This window comes from Camelus dromedarius, chromosome 12, assembly GCF_036321535.1.
Source record: "Camelus dromedarius isolate mCamDro1 chromosome 12, mCamDro1.pat, whole genome shotgun sequence".
NCBI classification, from domain to species: Eukaryota; Metazoa; Chordata; class Mammalia; order Artiodactyla; family Camelidae; genus Camelus; species Camelus dromedarius.
The window spans coordinates 27,232,999-27,245,248 of NC_087447.1; the positions used below are offsets into that span (position 1 = coordinate 27,232,999).

Consider the following 12,250-nt stretch of genomic DNA (forward strand, 5'->3'; position numbering starts at 1 on the left):
TCTTTACCTTGGTGGGCTGTGTTGTGCTAAATCTCACATCAGTGACTTCACTCCTGCTCTTGTCTCACATCTCTGGACAGAGGCTTTGCTATCTTTATCCTACCCATCTTTAAAGGTCAGCTCAGGTTTAACCTCCTCTACAAAGCCTGCTGCATCAATGGCAGTGATAATAAAAGCACCTAACATTTATTAAGTCCTTATACTTGCCAGGTATGTTACAAAGAGCATTAATTTCCCTTTTGATACCCCCACTGTTCTTCCTTCCTTTGACTTGCTATAACATTTGTATCTGTACCACAATAAATACTGTTTAATTATATACTGTCAGATAAACTAATTGTAGGTTGTGTGTGTAGCCTATATATAAATTCTTTATAATATACACTACTTATATACTATTTTACTACACCACTACTACTAAGGCTAACATTCATTAGAATAGGTACCATGGGCCAGTAACTAAGTACTTAAATTTTCTCTTTTAATTCTAAGAGCAATTCTGTAATGTGTGTACTTCCTTTATTCTCACTTTTCAGATGAAAAACTAAATAAATTTTACAGTTAATTGCCCATGATCTATAAATGATGGAACCAGAATTTGAGCCAAATCTACCTAACTTCAGAGACGTCAAAAACTTATACATGTTATTTTATATATTTGCCACCGTATCTTGCAAGGGTTGGTCTGGCCATCCCAAGCATTTAGGTGGATTTGAAGCTTCTGAAGGACGAACCTCTGCTTTCTATAATGGCCTATTATGATGCTGAGCTTGGAATGAAAGGTTTTTATTTTGGTCTTGTGTTTGACCATACTGGGCGATTTAGAGTTTTTTTAGCCAGTAGCTCTAAGTGTGGTCCCTGTCAGCAGCAGGTAACAGCTCTAAAATCCTTTGCAATGCAGATATAAACCAGTTGAGAGACTCAGCTCAACATAACAAAAACTCCTCCTTCATCTCAACCCTCTTCCCCGTTTAAGCTAGTCTTCATCACAGGTAGGGAGTCAAGGAAATCAGCATATATTGTTTTCCTTCTTGATATTTTAAAGGTCATTAATTTAGGTAGCATTAATAGCATCAGCAGGGGGCTGAGAAGTGTTAGAGAGAGACTCTGAACCCTGCGGCAAAGCTCTCCACACTCTAGAGGGAGAGAATTCCATGGTCCTTCAAGAATTTTTAGGACTGCTTTACTTATTATTCTTAAACAGCAAAACCTTTATCCTCCTGGAACCACGTCCACATAGACAATGATCTGACAAAATTTCCTTACCATTAATTTCACTAATTAAAAGGAAAAGAAGTTGACAAGATTTAAACATTTTTTTTTCCCCTCAAACCATCCTCAGTCAGTTTTCTGGTTTACATCAACTCAGCTGGAAAACAGCAGAATTATGGATTTTAACACAACACATACAAAAAGCATTTACTTTTCTCCAACTTTGATTTTGGTTTAAGTTGTTAGTATTCAGTTAATTATTTAAGGACAACTTATTTCCCATTTCCTTTACAATAGTGGTATTTTTTAAGACATAAATTCAAATTTTCCCTTTACCTCAATGATGTGGTGAAAATGTTTAAATATTATGTTAAGAAGTATCAAAAGCTTCTGTTAAAATTACCAAACTGATCTGGCAAATAAAAAAGTCAATCCTTGTGTTCTAAAAATATTTACTTTTGTCAGGCAGATTTTAGGAATAAAACAATGAACTATTTTCTGATGGCATTCATTCAGTTCTAAATGGTGATGAAAATAGTTTATGAGAGCTCACCAGGTGAGAACCTGGTATCAGAATTTCTTATCTTTATCATATTTGATCTTCACAACAGCTTTATGAAGAAGTCATTAGTATTATGCCCAGTGAACTGATAAGAAAATTAAAAATCAGAGAATTTATGTAATCTCCCCAAAGGCATACACTTAGTATAGTATTTGACTGTACACAGAATATACAAAGTGTACTTCTAAATACACTGCCCTCTTCAACAATAATTGCCGATGCTTTGCCCTTCATGAGTAAACATTTTATAAAACGAGTAGTGTGACGGTGCCGAACTTTACCCGAGCCCTTTGACCCTAGAAAGCAGTAATGGTTGAGAAATCTTATCCCCCTTAAAAAAAAAAAAAACAAAGGAAAAGTAAAAGAAATCTTCCCACCCTTTAAGGACCATCCTGTGCTGTGGTATTTTGAGATAAGACCTGCTTGCATCCTTCCTCGGGACTCCCATAAACTCCAGGATTGCATTCTTGCTTATTTGTCTCTGAAAAATTTCAGGCTCCCTCCTGTTCTTTGAGACATTCCTCATTAATGAATATTCTTCCTGTTGCAATAGTTTGCATAAAATAATCTCCTTTTCTGCATTTGTCTTTCACAGTTTGGTCCTGTAACTCTGATATGACAGCAGCACTTTTGGGTCCCTGTGTACTGTGTTCAGCGAAGAACTCTTGGAGCTCTTCATGCTCTGCTCCTGGCTGGTGATTGGTGCCAACAATGGTAAGTCCAACTCCTGCTCCTGTACTGTGGACTTGTATCCACTGCAAGCAATGGTAAGGATTTGATTCTTTTTGAATATACGCTTGATTTCTGGTGCCAGCTTCTTTTGGTTTTGTGGTCTGACCACTTGGTGGTCTCTGTAGAGGAATTAATGGTTTTTAGAGGTCTTGTCTGTCAGGTGAGAGACGATGGAGAGTCTGGTTTGTTATTCTTTTTTGTTGGTGTATTTGTTTCTTTGGAAAATTAAGAGCTTGTACCCACTGGGAAGAGAACAGCTCTTTGATATGGATCAGTGAGTTTTGTATTTCTATATTTATGCTTGACCGATGACCAAAATTTTAGAATTGAAGCTATGTGCTTTCTCTCTTTGTATGTTTATGTTTGTCATTCAGAAAAGACTCTACCTTTCATTCTGTGAGTGTGTAATATTTTCTGCCTCCAGATGGAATTATTAAGTTGGGTTATAAGATCTTTTAAGGATTTCTATTCTGATTGGCTTAGAGGTAAATTACTGCATATATAAGATGTATATTCCTAAAATTCCCAGAAATTAAGGAAATTGAAATACCAAGACTTTCAATGTACCAAATTTTAAAAGTATCCTTACAGAAACCAAATCAGAAATGTTTTATGATTCCAAGCTCACATAATACAGGCAAAAAAAATCTTTGGCAAATGAGAGTTGTTTAATATTTTTATTTGATAAAAAAAAAAGCTATGATTTCTCTGATTTATCAGCACTGAGTATAGTGTACACATAGATTTTCATTTTCTTTGTATATCCTAGAGTAAGACTCACCTCTATCTTCCCTCATGACTTCTATATGATTCTAGGATGAATCCCTTGTTATCTGCCTCTATGAAACCCCAGGTCCCCTTACTTCTCTTTGAGATTTTCCTCATTAATGAATGTTCTCCATTTTGTAATGGCTAGAATAAAATCATCTCCTCAATTATCCTCTGCATTTTGTCTCTCCCATAACTTATCCAGTTCTCACAACAACCTTATAAAGCAGGTATCCTCATTTTCATTTTGCAGATGAGAACATCACATTATTGAGAAACTAATCGAGGTCATACATCTAGTAATGGATGGATATATTGCTGATTTTAGAGGTTGTGCTCTTAATCTGTAATCTATATATCACTGTAGTGAACAAGTCAGATTATTCTTTGCAAACATCACATTCCACTTAGGAATGAAATATTCAATAACTTCTGCTGAGTTAAAGAAGAGAGTATAGTATATTTTTCTTTAAGCTTAAAACTTGAGCCAGAGTTCATCACTTGATGGACATGCACTGTCTTGAGCAGGAAAATGAATTGTCTTATCAAATATATTATTAGTACAGGGACTGTGTTGAGCTGAGTCTGAGGCACATGACCAGACCACGAACTGCATATACGTTATATGGTGGCAGGAGACTGTGTGAACCGGAGCTGTCTTGAAAGATGGCACCAAGTACTTTGATTAGTCCTGGATAGGAGAAACCACTTTAGATGATCGCAGAACAAGCCCACTCCTTTGTAAATTGATTTTAAATTTTGATTATTATTGAATATTAAATTAATTGCTCATGAAGTTTAGTATGTCACCCCTGCTTAGAAACCCTAATTCTCTTGCATTTTTCAGTAAGTTCCTTGTTGCAAACTCTGCAGCTTTCTCACATAAATATTTCTGCAGCATATTCCCAGGCTATAATGAACTTTTAAGCTCTAGGTTAATCTCCTTTTTCATTTTCATTTTCTTCTGAGTGAACCTGAACAAGTAAAACACTAAGCAATCAAGATATTATTTTGAAGAGTGGTCCTTACATTTTTGACAATGTCGGATTCTAAATAATTGCTGGAATAACTGCCTTTCATAAATGACTCTTTTGGTGCTTTTAACTAACGGAGAAGAATATGCATGTGTGAAGCTATTCTAAGATAAAAGCAATGGTTCAATATTACCCTAAAAATAACTTTAATTTGGATCCAGTCAGTTTTATCACACTCTTTTTCAAATTATCTGTCTTTAAGTATAGAAGATTTAGTAGATCTAGTAAAATATCGGGGAAAATACCGTAATGTCTTAAGGAAACCTGCTGTTGTTTAGAAAACTGCACGAACAATTCCCATCTGCAAATGGTTATTTATTACTTAGTTATTTTTAGATTTAGTTTTGGATGCATCGCTCACAGTAGCCTCTGGGTGCATTTGCAGAGTTTAATAATTAGCTTTCCCATTATAGCTTACGCACAACATAGAAGACAACATGAACACAGGATGCATTCACATACATCAACACATGTTCAGGTGCAGACAGATAAACAGGTGAGTGAGTATACCTTTCATCCAGAGTTTCTCAGCCAGCGTGATTAGTTAATAGTACCTTAAAAGCCATGCATTTGACAGTAATCAAGGAGCCACTTCTTTGTTCAGAGATTATGGTTTCTTTCTGGGCCAATGCTTATGTGCCTATAAGCTTTTCAGGAGACTATGAAATGCTGCGCTCTTGAAATGAAATGATCAGCTCAGCTTTGAAATACGGTGGAAAAAAAGCCTTAAAATACTGCAAAATTTCAGTGTAATATTGTCTGCTAGTCGTCTGCAACTCAGTTGTAAAATAGTTCACATAATCTCTCCCCTGGAATATGTAAGCATTTTGAGTCTGCTCGATATGGTACCAGGAAGATCCTCTATAAGTAAGAGTAGCAAGGCTTTCCCGAGATCTTAAAACAACCTGGCATGTTGCTGTTAGAATTCGTGAGGGGTATCGACCCCTCTTCAGAAAATCGCATTCTACCCACAGACTCAGATGCGCGAACTTCCCTTTGGGACATAGGTGGCTTGACCAATTGAGCTGGTAATTTGTGACTCAGTTAGAGTCACTGAATTGAGTGCACTGGTTAGAAAGATGAGCTCAATCGATCAGACTTTCTCCTCTTAGAAATTTTAAAGCATGTGAAGGAACTTTAAATTGAAAGACCAATGAAAAAGGGGGCTAAATCAGCCGTTGTGGGACCATATGCATGGAGATATTATGGGAAAGCAGACTCATTACTGAGAAAGAAGAATGGGATATACATATATATGTATGTATGTATATATTCTTCTGTTTTCTTAAATCTTAGTTCTTCAGCTTTTTTGTGGACTCTGTAAAATCTGACAATATCCTTGCTGTAAACTCAGTATTATATAGGAACTAGCTTGAACAGCTTTCTATTCCTTGCTACCAAAAGAAAGCTTAATGAGACAGAAGTTGTAAGGGAGGCAGCACATCCTACCTTTTTAGAGAATAGGCAGTGCCAGACCAGGGAGAGAAATCTGGGAACTACATTTACAAATCAGGACACCTGGGGATAGCAGTCGTCGGCACCTCTTATGTAAATGTGGGTGGTATTCTGGTGCAGAACTGCGAACAGTCCCTCTGCCCAGATCTACCTCTCCAAACCTCTAGAAAGGCCCCTCCTATCCATTCTCTGCTACTTAGAAGAGTGACTAAGCCTGAAACTGGGGACTGAGGGAGGAAGGAGGGGGATGCATTTCCAGGATCCCAATCTGCAATGATTAGGTGGTGGTGTGTAGAAGTAAATCATATTAGGACTCTTGTGCCTTAGATACTGTCTATTCACAAGACCCCTTTTGGGAAAGCCTTATCTATCCATTGTCTGACATTTTAAACTCTTGGACCACATCTGCTCATATCCTTGCTAACTAAGTTTTTCTTTTCTCTGATCTAAATCTTCACATGGCCAACTTTCTTGTCATATAGACTTCAGCTCAAACATCACCTGCTTAGCAAGGCCTTCTTTAGTTACCCAACTGAAGTTGGAACCCTTTTCCCTGACATGCTATTACTCTATATTATTTTCCTCATAATAGTTATTGTTGTCTGAAATAACCCTGTCTTTTTTTTTAAGAGCAGAGACCTTGTCTTTGTTTATCACTGCTGCTTAGTGCTTAGACTAATGCCTGAGACAAAAGACATGCTCAATATAATTTTGTTGAATTAATCAACAGTTAATATTCTTAACGGCATTTGGGATATTCAAGCTAATGTCATCTGTAGCCATTTTACAAAAAAAAAAAAAAGCTAGAAATTTCAAGTTGGTTTAGGTTGAGTTTTAGATAACGAAAGCCTAATAAAATTTTGCCATCATCTTAACAACTGGCAAGTTGATTACTGATCTTTCTATACCTTGAAAGAAAACCTGTAAGGGCTATTTCTACCCAACATGTTGCTGAGTTTCAGGTACCAGTAGTCAATACCATAGCAAAATTTGCTAGTAAAGATAGTTTAAATATCTGTTACCAAGTTTTGATGATGTCTTAATCAGCTCAGGCTGCCATAAAAATTACCATAGACTGGGTGGCTTAAACAACGGGAATTTATTTCCTCATAGTCTGGAGGCTGGAAAACCTAAGATCAAGGTGTTGGCAAGGTAGGCTTCATTCTGAGACCTCTTCTCTGGACTTGGAGGCAGCTACCATCTTGCTGTAAGAGAAGGAGATTGTTATCTCTCTCTGGTGTCTCTTTTCTTATGAGGGCACCCATCCCCTCATGAGAGCCCCTTTCTTATGACCTCATCTGACTCTAATTATCTTCCTGAGGCCCCATCTCCAAACACTATCACGTTGGAGTTTATGGCTTCAACATATGAATTTAGGGGAGGGGTACACAAGCATTCAGTCCATAATAGATGACTACTACTTTAAAATAATAATATCCTCTGTTTATATAGTATTTCTATGGTTGTAGAACAATTTCCCTGCATTTTCTTATATGATCCACACTCATGATCTTGTGAAACAGGACTGATGGTATAGTTCCCCTTTTTATAGATAAGAAAGCTGAGGTTCACAAAGGTTAAGTGTCTTGCTAAAGGTTCTGCAGCCAGGAGGCTGGAGAGACAATCCTATAACCCCAGCATCTGATCCCTGCTCCAGCCCTGCAAGCAATCTAGGAGTAATGCTTTAGTCAAATGTTTATTTTTCCCCCTCAAGGGCTGTTGTAAATTATTAGAATTTCCCTGTAATTTACTTTCAAGTTCAAATCTATATATAAATTCGGAAAAGGACTTTTCCTAAAAGCCCTCTAAAGAAGACTGTCAGTTTCTGCACTCCCTTGTGAGCTTTGGAGCTGTCAGCCTATGTTCTCTGTGTTTATTCAGAATAAGAGCTCATTTGTGAGGTTGACTGAGGAATAAATTAAAGGGAATTCCAGTGTTTATAAAACCTGATGACTGATGCCTTGTTCTCAGCAACCAGTGATGAAAAATCGTAAGTTAGCATCCTGTGACACTCATACTCTCAGGTTTGTTTGTTTGGGCTTTTGGTTCTAAAATACAGTTGACCCTTGAACAACATGGGTTTGAATGGTGCAGGTCTACTTAACACAAGATTTTTTTTCAGATACACCATAGTTGGTTGGTTGAATCCACAAATGTGCAACGACAGATAGGGGGGAAATGACTACAAATTATACTCGGATTTTTGACAGTGCAGAGGATAGGCACCTCTAACCCCTTCATTTTTCAAGGATCAGCTGTATGTCAGTTGGCTAATCCCCAGAATTATTTCTGTCTTCAGCCAAGAGTGGAAAAAAGTGAGCAAAGAGTAGAAAATATTTGGGGGAGATTTTTTTAACTAATCTGTAGCTAGTAGAAATTTCTTCTACATGAGAACATCCTTCCTACAACCATGGCCCTTGTTTTGGAAACCGTGTGCAGGACAAAGTCTTTCTAATACTTAACCAAGTCAGAAGTAATGTTGATCTGATGAAGGAGAGGTAGTCAGGGCCATGATGGGTGCTGGCAGCCTAGAGGAGGTGAGTAATTCTTAAGTTGCAGAGCAAAGACCTGCTATACGGCTTGGTGGTGCTTGTTCTGAAAGGTGTTGATCACAATCAGAATGAGGGAGATGGGAAGGGCGCCAATTCTAGAAGGAGCAGAATCTAACTTGTTCTATGGTCATTGACCATATTTGAAGGGACCTTCAGAGAGTCTGGAACACACTTCAGGCAGGAAGTATACCATGACCTCTTGTTTTTATAAAAAGCCCCGCATTTAGTTGTATGGGGAAAGCTCCTTGAAATAAACTATTAGGAGTTAATATGGAAGGCATGGTGGTGGTAATGCCTGTAGGAACTGAAATCCATCCCGTACCTAAACCTCCTTCCATTCACCTCTGCCCCAAGTTTGCTCCTGATTGATTGGTGCCAGCACACAAGGCTGTGGGCGATTTTGATCTGCACCAAGGTTGATACTTCATCTTGAGTCTTCATAACTGCCCTATTTCCTCATCACATATAAGGAAAGCTTAACAAAGAGCTGAAAGGATGACTCCACTTCACCTTATTATAGTGGACAGCTGGCCCGCAGTACCCACGGGTTCTGCATACATGCATTCAAGCGACCAACTTGTGGGTGAAGAACCCGCAGGTAGGGAAGGCTGACAGTACTGTGCCACTGTATACTAAAGGCCTTGCGTATCTGCAGATTTTGATATCTGTGAGGGGCCCTGGAACTGAGAGATGACTGTATCTGACAGAGTGAATCTCAACAGCAGTGTCACCCCACTTTGCTGTATTACGGTTAAAGGTGGGGTGCATTGCAAACTCTGAGTTACTGCAATTAAAGGACATTTTTGATTGATTTGCATTCAGAAATCTAAATCTGAGATGATTTAAGCTTATGCCAACTCAATTTCACTCACTTGGCTCCTCAGATGCATTCATAGATGGGGGAAAAAGACACCCCTGTAGCCAGGAAACCTGGAAGCGCCTGTAACTCAGTCTGTTTAGTGGATGCTGCAGCTGCTAATCTGGGTTTGCCCAGGGGAGTGTTTTGTGCATGTGAACTACATCTGTCCTGTGTGTAGAGGTGGAAAAAGGGTTGAGCATCCTTTCATGCGGTGCTTTATTACAGACCTTCGTTCAGACTCTTGGGCGTGGCATATCCGTGGCATATCCAGTCCACCCTCACCGCTTCCCTTTCCCATTCTTGTATCAGATCCTCTGCTTAGCTTTGCTTATTCTTACTCTCATTCTTGCCATTCTGATTCAGTAAACCTTTGCTTGTGACTCCTTCTGCCTTGAGGACTTTTCTAACCTCAGTTAGTGCTGCTTCTCTCTGCTCCTTATGTGACTTCTGTCAGACCCTGACCATATGAATGTATTTTTGAAGTTTTTTTTCACTTTTTCCTGAAGTGTAGTTGATTTACAATGTTAGTTTCAGGTGTATAGCAGAGTGATTCAGTTATACATATATATATACATATATATTTTTTCTTTTCAGATTCTTTTCCATTGTTATTACAAGTAACTGAATATAATTCCCTGTGCTGTACAGTAGGTCTTTGTTGTTTATCTATTTTATATATATTTTATACATATATGTATATTATATAATTTTGTGTATCTGTTAATCCCGAACTCCTAATTTATCCCTCCCCTGCCCTTTTCTCCTTTGGTAACTATAGTTTGTTTTCTATCTTTGTGAGTCTTTTTTTGGTTTGTAAGCAGAATTTGTATAATTTTTCTTAGATTCTACATATAACTGATATTGTATTATATTTGTCTTTCTATGTCTGACTTACTTCACATAATATGACCTCCCTCTAGGCTGCAAGTGTCCACCCAGGGCCGAGAGCACCTGACTTACTCCCCACTGTACCTGACACAGAGCTGTGATCAGAGTGAGGAAGTGAGGGGTCTGTCTTTCTCTCCAGGGTTGACGTTTCCTCACTTTAATGAGAAATGATTATGCTATTCTGATGTCTTAAGACCCAACCAGTACTGGTGTGCATAACATGGAATGGGGAGGTGGTGTGGTAAAGTCAGTGAAAAATCCATCTACCAGGAAAAACTAGCTGAGTAACTCACAGTTGAGAAGGAACCACGGGCTGCTCAGAACATCTGCATTCACACACTTGGGACTGAGATGCATGGAATCAAGGCCCCCAGAACTCGTTCATTCGCCCTCACATCCCTTTAGAACTTTAAAAGGCAGATAGCTGAGAGGCTGGGGCAAGCAGGTGAAAAGGCAATCTTCTTTTCGTTTTCTCCCAACACATTCACTGAACTCTCTTGGCAAATTCCGTTGTTCATTCATTTTGGTACAGTCTTATCGAGTGTTATTCTGAGACAGGTATTGCACTGGTTACACTGGATACTCAGGATTCAGGGAGGTGTTGCAGGCTTCTTGGGGAGAGAGAGGAGGAGTCAATGGATCACTGCAATTCACTGGGGACCCTGGTCCCCAAAGAGAACAAAAACATTTATAATGGACTTAGTTGTATCCCAGAAGGCCTCCTATCTGCTTTGTACAAAGGAAAATCTGCTGCCCTTTGCCCTTTTCTATGTAAACAAAGGCTTTATAGTGTGGTCTGGACTATTTGTACCACCGCTGAGAGAATTCAAAGCCAGGGAGAAATTATTTGTGGTAATACGTATATTTGAGGGTGAGATGTTTGAAGAATTTTGACTAGTTAATGACTAAGAAAGGCAAGAAAATATTTTTTTCCTCTCCAAAGAAAATACAGTTTAGAAACTGAGATAACGTAAGTATTTGTTGGTCACAGCAAAGAATCTTTCTGCTGCTGTTTATTTGTGTGAGTTTCTAGGAATCTCGAAGAGAATTTCAGAGAGAAATGGAATGTTTCTTGTTTGCTTTATAAAGAAATTATTTTAAAGGTCAAAGAGGTGTGTGTGTGTGTGTGTGTGTGTGTGTGTAAGGGCGTGCGTGCGCATGTTTGGGATGGGGAGGAGCCTGGGGGAGGAGCACGTTCTCTCCAGTTGGACCCCCCCATCTCGCAGGTGCCAGTTAGTCTACCCCAGTGCCACATGCCCATGTATTCTTTATGGGAGCCACTCCAATTCTCACCATTCTTCAGACACATTTCCCCTTTCCTTGTCAATCCCTGCCTGCTTCCCCCAAATTAGGTGCTACTCCATTCGTTGCATCCCAGAAACACTATTCTCATACCTCCATCAAAGCATGCCCCTTCTTATTTCCTAAACTGCTTATGCATCTCTAACAGCTACTAGTTTACGAGGACAAAGGGACACAGACCATGTGGTATTATCACTAGCGTGGGGTCTGTCCGCATTGCAGAGTCAGTTGTTAAAGGCCCAGTTCTGCTACATAATGAGCTATGTAAATTTGAGGGGTAAGTTGGTTAACCATTGTGAGCCTCAGTTTCCTTCTCTATAAAATAGTGATAATGATAGTCTCTACCACATAAAGTGTTTAGCTCTGTAGAGAAAATCAAACAATATGTATGTAAAGAATTTAGCAGAAAGCGAGAGAGCCAGGTGCTAGGTCGACACTCAAAAAGAATGTTATCATTCTTGATCAGGTTCTCAGTAAGTATTCCTTGTATGACCTGAATGAGTATCTTCCTGAAAGTGCTTTTTCCTCAGCTGCATTTTCACTGCGGTGCTTTAGTAATTCAGATTCCTGATACCTTAGAAGTGCAAATAGTTTTGAAGACCTCAGGCATTTTAACCTTTAAAATTCTCTGGGCTGTGATAGAAATGAACAGTCAATGGCACATGGAAGCATAATTCATAAAGCTTTAACATGATCCAGTTAAAACATCCAAGTTTCAATATACCTGTCCTCTTTTGTACGTCATTGAATCTCAACTGTCATCTCGCCGACAGTGTTCCACCGTCATGGGACTGATCTCACAAATTGCTTTTGGGAAACTAGTCCCAAGATCTTATGCTCTCAGCCCAGCCTTCTATCATCCCAAGAAACATCCTTCTGATGAGAC

The 12,250-nt window shown here is 38.8% G+C and overlaps 1 long non-coding RNA gene across 2 annotated transcripts in view; it reads left to right on the forward strand.

Moving 5' to 3' along the window:
* Positions 1 to 12,250, forward strand: part of LOC116155340 (uncharacterized) — a 471,009-nt gene that overhangs the window by 201,838 nt on the left and 256,921 nt on the right. For both annotated transcript variants that reach the window (XR_010383373.1, XR_004139220.2), the window contains one exon: positions 2,370 to 2,488. This is a non-coding gene — a long non-coding RNA (uncharacterized LOC116155340). The remainder of the gene's footprint in view (positions 1 to 2,369; positions 2,489 to 12,250) is intronic.